Below are 6,611 nucleotides of genomic sequence, written 5' to 3'. Positions count from 1 at the left end.
CCAATAAAAATAGATGAATGTACAGAAATTTTTCACCATAGTCGAGCACACAATAGTCGTTCCTCGATGAACAATGGCCGTTGTGATAACCATTCTGTTCAAATACAAAACGAGGGAAAAATGAGCCACAACAGGCGTTGTCTGCCTGTTGTCAGGGGGTTATAAGATTTTTCCAGCTCATCTCACCTCAGCAACACCTAGCAACGGGAGGAAGGCCATTGTCAGCTAGCCGTTGCTCCACTCAAGGACACAACTAACACACTATGGTGATGTGCGCCAATGGTGCCCTTAGCACAGTGCACAGTTAAGCTGCTGAAACACACAACAAGCCATTGTGTAGCCGTTGTGATAATCTAGACTGACATCATGGCCTTGGTAACGGGTGTTGTGACACCGTTATGGTCATATAATGGCCATGATGTACCCATTATGCACCTGTTATCCCTTCTTGCAATGCATTTTCTGTATTCTATTGATTGATTTTTCGTATTCTTTCTGAATTACAAGTTATGGGTCAAAAGAGAGCTATCAATGGTCCATAGGTAGAGGCTAAGAAGGAGAAGAAGACTGGAGATTCTTCTCGGCCATCCGTACCACGGTTCAGGCATCCTGAGCACAGAGCCTGCTATAGGAGGCTCGTCTACAAGAGGTTTGTAGAAGGGCATCGAATAGATTGGCCAACGCTCAAACGCATAGGTCTCACTGATGAGGTACGGGACCTTATTTCATTATAGGGCTGGGATCAGTTCTTTGGCATCAATGAGCCAATGTATTGGGAGCTCATGATGGAGGTCATGAGCTCTTTCGAGCTTTACCGTACCATCATCAGCTTGGGGCATCAGGAGACTATCAGTTTCCAGATGCTTGGGGAGGAGTATATGATGTCCTACATGGACTTTTTAGTCTGAATGAGGTTGGTAGACGTGGAGAACACCCACATGACATCATACTCCGAGCTCCACATTGACCGACTTGTCCATCTGAGCCCAGGGTAGGTATAGACCCAGACACTTCCAGGCCGTGAAACCTACGTCTATGGGATCTCGAAGGCGTCTGCCTTAGGATGCCCTGCGTTCTGCTACCTCCATGCCATCCTTTCACGGACATTGACTGAGCAAGGAGACAACACGGGAGTTGTGAACCTCAAGGACTTATATTTTCTATGGAGCATGGTAGCTCGCGAACCGATTCACATCGATCATGCGCTAGCTTGCCAGCTAAGATATCAGTCTCAGGATCCCCGCCTGGAGACGATATTCCTTAGTTTGTACATTACAAGGCTTGTATGAGGGCTTGGTCTGATCGATCACTGTGCATACATACACCGTGTATGGGCATGCAGCCTCTCGGAGTTACCATGCTCTGGGCCATGCGCATGATTGAGCGGCGGGACACACCCCACGGGGTGCATGCCTGGCAATCCATGGGACCGACTTTGAGTCTTCTGACGATGAGGAGTCTCTTCAGGAGACACCCGCCACCACAGTTCCCCCGATCCCGGCTCCAGCTCCTTCTGCTCCTCCTCCTCCTCCTACGAATGCCATACCGACTACATCGGCTCCATCAGCTCTTGAGGAGTGCTTGACACATCTCAAGGAGGGACAAGTAAGGATTGAGGGTCTACTTTGAAAGATCCTTACGCATCTGCATCTTTAGGACCTCGACCACTCTGGCAGTAACATCACCCACCGTTACAGCTCCAGTGGAGCCAGAGTCTCCTCCTGCTTCACCGACACCACCAGTATTTCACCGATCATATACCGCGCCAGACTTCCCCTGCCGGACTCCATCTTTTTTATTTTATATACCACTTTTGTACTTTTATTTTTTAGAACATTGTACATTTTATCATAGCAAGGGACACTTGCCCTGTTGCTTTTATACTTTCTGATATTACTGGATTTTATTTTATAGCACTATATAGTTTTATTTACTATGTATTTAACTACCCAATTTGTGTCTCATCAGGGTTTAAGGTGATCCTGTACCGTTCTAGCCCGCACAATTTGTTGCTTGGACAAGGGTAACTTCGTCACCCTGGTCGGCCAAACTAAGAAATGAGTCGAGTACTAGTGACTGTATACTATTTTAATTTCTTTTCTTATTATATGTCACTACACTTGTGCATGCATGTGTCCATTGGGGACAATGTACATCTTTAAGTGTGGGAAGGGAATGTAGGTTTACTTTTTCTTTGCACGTTATTGAGAATTTCTTACTATACTATACTATGATACTATACTATCTATCTTGTAAAATATTTTTAGGGGTGCTTGTATCTTATACACATGCTAGTGTTGATCATTGAAGGTGTTGCACTTACCTATTGGAGTTTCTTTGGTCTAGGGACATGACATGCTAGTTTGACTGCTCTGCGAGTCATTACTCTGGTTTAGGGGTTCTTGTATCATATACACAGGCTAGTTTGACTGTTTTATAATGGGGGAATGATCAATACTTACTTTATTGCTCTAAGTTAAGATATATGTGCAGCAGAAAATGTTACCTCCTTTGTAGTGCATAGTCACTCCCAACAAGCCAGATACAAAGTGTATGCCCTAATGGGAGAGAGGGCTGCCTCCTGGCAAGTGTGAAAGCTATTGACTGTGAAAAAAGAGGAAAAAAAAGAGAAAAAAAAGAAAGAAAATGTTGAGCATGTATAAAAATTATGAAAAGTGTAAGACTGAGACTAAAGAAAACACAAAAAAGTTTCTTTACACAATCTAGACTATAAGATAGTGGACTAGGAGACTGAGACTTGGGAAAGTACTTTTTATCATAGAGTAGACTACTCTTTGTAGAGGAATAATCATGCTACCTGGCGTTTGATTATTCCCCTACAATACTGAAATTCAATACTTAGCTGCCTGTGATCAAGCACTTATCATGTATTCTATTTTTATCAGTTTTATTTGCTTGAAGACAAGCAAACGTGTAAGTGTGGGGATATTTGATAGCTGCTAAATTGATCATATTTTCTATATCATTTACATTGCATTTAGCATGAAATTGTACTTATTTAGCATTTCACTAGTGTGAAATTTCATTCTTTTGTTCATAACAACCTTTATTTCTATTTTAGAAAGAAAGAAGCGAATTTGAGGACATTTTGAAGCAAAATGAAGCAAGTTGCTGAATCAAGGCTACACCATGACTCACAACGGCCGTTATGGCAACACACAACACTTGCTGTCTACACTTATCACTACCGTGATCAAACCGTGGCAGCATGAGCTCACTAGTAGCAAAAGAGAAGCTATAACAGCCTCACAATGTGCGTTGTGAAGTCCATAATGGATGTTATCAAGACGTATAACGCCCAAAGACCATGACCATGCTAGGACTCGACTTGGAGCCGAAGTAATAACTTACTCACAACGGGCATTACAACGACTGTGGTGAGGCCGTGGTAGAGCTCATTACTATAAATACCCCAGTATTCTCTAAATTGGATGAGACTTTTTGGTGGAATAAGCTAGGGTGATTAGATTTTTGGAGATCTGAGTGGCAGGAGATGGAGTCTCTTCCACATTCAAACAGATTTTGAAAGATTTCTCAAGAGTACATCAACGAGCATCATCGAAGAAGATTGCACATGATAGGTATCTTCAAATATCATCATCAGAGGGACGTGAGTGACACACGACATCAGACAACCTTGGGATCCTCTAATCTCTATCTTCGGAGAACTATTAGAGGGAGTTAGTCTTGGAATACATTAAACTCTTATTTATTCTTTATTTAGTGTTTGTGGTTCTCTTGTGATTTGATGCTTTGCTTGTCATGATTGATAAGAACCTAATTGATGGAGAATTGTATGTCTAGGTCCCTTAGTTATTACTTATGAATCTTGATTGATTAATGCAAATTGTTCTAGTTTTCGTAATCATTGCATGTTCTTAATTACTTATTATTGTTAATGTGGATGAGGAGGATATGCCCCCATGTTGATGACGCCCATGCCATGATAGATGTATGCATGTTCTAAGAGGTTAGGTATAGCTAGGTTTCCAGATTAGGGATTGATTGTCCCTTAGGTTTAGGGTTTGATAGGTTTCTTCTCGTGGGATTCACACACTTAAGGCAAACCTAGGAGGCTAGGGTGAAAGAGATTCCATCTTAAATTCCTAGTGGTTTTGACCTAGCCACCATGGCTTATTGGGGCTAGTAGCCCTCTGAATTCTTTCAGTTCAAACCTAGAACATGATTAACACTTAACGCCTATCATAATTAATAATCAAGATACTTATAGTACATACTCCCAACTCCTTCTAAGTGTGCTTAATGTCATCTCCAATTGTATTATTTAAAAATGTTGTACAAGTAAACCAAAGAATAAGCATAAACGATTAGGCTATTGATTAAGTAAAAATGAAATAATAGGAGCCTTGCGCCATTCCTGGGGAAATACTACCCTCATGTTCCCCCATGAGGTATTACTTGATGACCCGTACACTTGCGGTATAACGGACCAATTGTAGTATTAAGTGCATACTTGCATGCTCATATATTTGCATAATTGACACACCCATAAGCCGTCCATCATGTATTTATTTTATTTTAATTTTGACCTCTTAGTTACATAAATTTCTCTTTTCTTTTTAGTGGGTAGTCAGTGATGGACCATCGGCACATTTGTATTTTCTTCTTGCTTGAATAATTTATGTGAATAAGATGACAATATATGGGGATGGTTTGTTTTATTTTACTTTTATTTTGAGAAGGGATAATGAGAGAAGAGCTATAAATGAAAGTGCTTTTGCTAGATACGAGTCACAAAGAGATATAATAGATTCCCTTATTAAGTCAGGTGATAATAATTGTATATGAGAATTAATAATGTGCACAAACACATTTGTACATCTTTGTGAGGTCCTAAGTGTACGAGGAGGCTTGGTGCAACTTGGTAGAGTTACAATTGAGGAGCAAGTTATTATTTTTTTAAATATACTAGTTCATCACACAAAGAAAAGGAGTATTCAAATAAGGTTCCTTAGATTGGGTCAAACTATTAGTAGATATTGTTAGAGGCTCTTAGCTGCTATTTTAAGGTTACAAGACAAATTATTTGTCAAGCCACAACCAATTCCATAAATTAGCAGTGAAAGTAAATGGAAATGGTTCAAGGTATACTTTATTTAAGCAATGTAAAATATAAATTACATGTTTTTCATTAGACTTAAGTTAATAAAATTATAATTTTCTAATGAACTTGCAAGCATGTATAGGTGCCTTGGTTGGTACTTATATATCAGTAACAACAAATGCAGGAAATAAACCTAGGTATCGAACAAGGAAAGGTGGACTTGCAACAAATGTCTCAAGAGTTTGTGCCAAAGATATGCTTTTTATCTACGTAATAGGTGGATGGGAAGGAATGGCTTCAGATTCTAGGGTACTACATGATGCAATAATCAGGTTTGAAAGTCCCATTTGGTATTTAAATAATTGCTCTTTATTGTGTATAGTTTGTTATTAAACATTTTGGAAATCCTAATACTAATTGATTTTAACCTTTTTATGTTTATATTATGTTGTTGATGGTGGTTACACAAATGGGGAAGGTTTTCTTACCCTGTATAGAGGTAGGTGGTACCATATTCAAGATTGGGCCACCTATAGATGCCTGCCTCGAAATCGTGAAGAGTTATTCAATTATAAGCATGCTCAAGAAAGAAATGTCATAGAGAGATGCTTCGGGCTTTTGAAGAAATGATGGGGAGGAGTCCTTCATTTTACCCCATAAGAACACAAAGTCGAATGATTTTAGCATGTTGTTTACTACACAATTTTATTTGTAACAACATGGCGGTAGATCTTGAGGAATTCACTCCACTTGCAGATAATGAGATGCCAATAGGTGAAAAACCATTAGTAAAAACTATTGAGCCATGTAATGAGTGGACTGAAAAGAGAGATAACCTTGCACAAGAAATGTGGTATGATTTTAGGCATAGGAATGAACACTACTGTCGAATGAGTCAGCTAATAAATTTAACTTTTGTTATGTGCTAACCTTCTAATGAATTTTGCTTAATTATTTTAGTCTCTCTTTTATGTGTTTGAGCTGCACTTTTTTTGGCAATATCCATATTTGTACTTAATTTTGTATTTTCTTTTTGCATTGAATAATATTGAGTTCCAAGTTGATTATATGAAAGCCATATTTACTGTTAAATTTGAAAGCCATGTTTTCTACTAGTGATTATTGTTTGCTCTAAAATTTTGTAGTGGATAAATTATAGGAAAATAATTGTTTTTGTGTCATTGCAATAGCTTTGCATTTTTTTTTTGTTATTTTTTACAACCATTCATCACATTCCTCTCTAGGTTTTTCCTACTCTCATACTTCTTAATATCAAGTTTGTTTCAATAGTTCTATATATATTTTTTATGTTATCATAAAGTGTTTATCACTTTAAATCCATTAAAAAGTTAATTAATTTTTTTAGGATAGTTCAAAATGGAGAATTGACACACCCCTTGCGTGTGACCCGCAAGTGCACGGGTTTGTTAAAGTAATAATACCCAGGTGAGTGGGTTATCGTAAGGTAATAGTGATTAGAAACATGAAGATTTCTATTTAACTAAATGGAAGATGAGTCAATAGT

At 38.6% G+C, this 6,611-nt stretch overlaps 1 pseudogene; it reads left to right on the top strand.

Annotated features, from left to right (window-relative positions):
- The first annotated feature begins 366 nt into the window (after nucleotides 1-366).
- Nucleotides 367-6,015, top strand: LOC120265188 (annotated as a pseudogene).
- Nucleotides 6,016-6,611: the final 596 nt, after the last annotated feature.

Source organism: Dioscorea cayenensis, chromosome 7 (genome assembly GCF_009730915.1).
Source record: "Dioscorea cayenensis subsp. rotundata cultivar TDr96_F1 chromosome 7, TDr96_F1_v2_PseudoChromosome.rev07_lg8_w22 25.fasta, whole genome shotgun sequence".
Lineage (NCBI taxonomy): Eukaryota > Viridiplantae > Streptophyta > Magnoliopsida > Dioscoreales > Dioscoreaceae > Dioscorea > Dioscorea cayenensis.
Note: the sequence above shows the minus strand (reverse complement) of the source record. Positions and strands in the feature narration are given on the sequence as shown.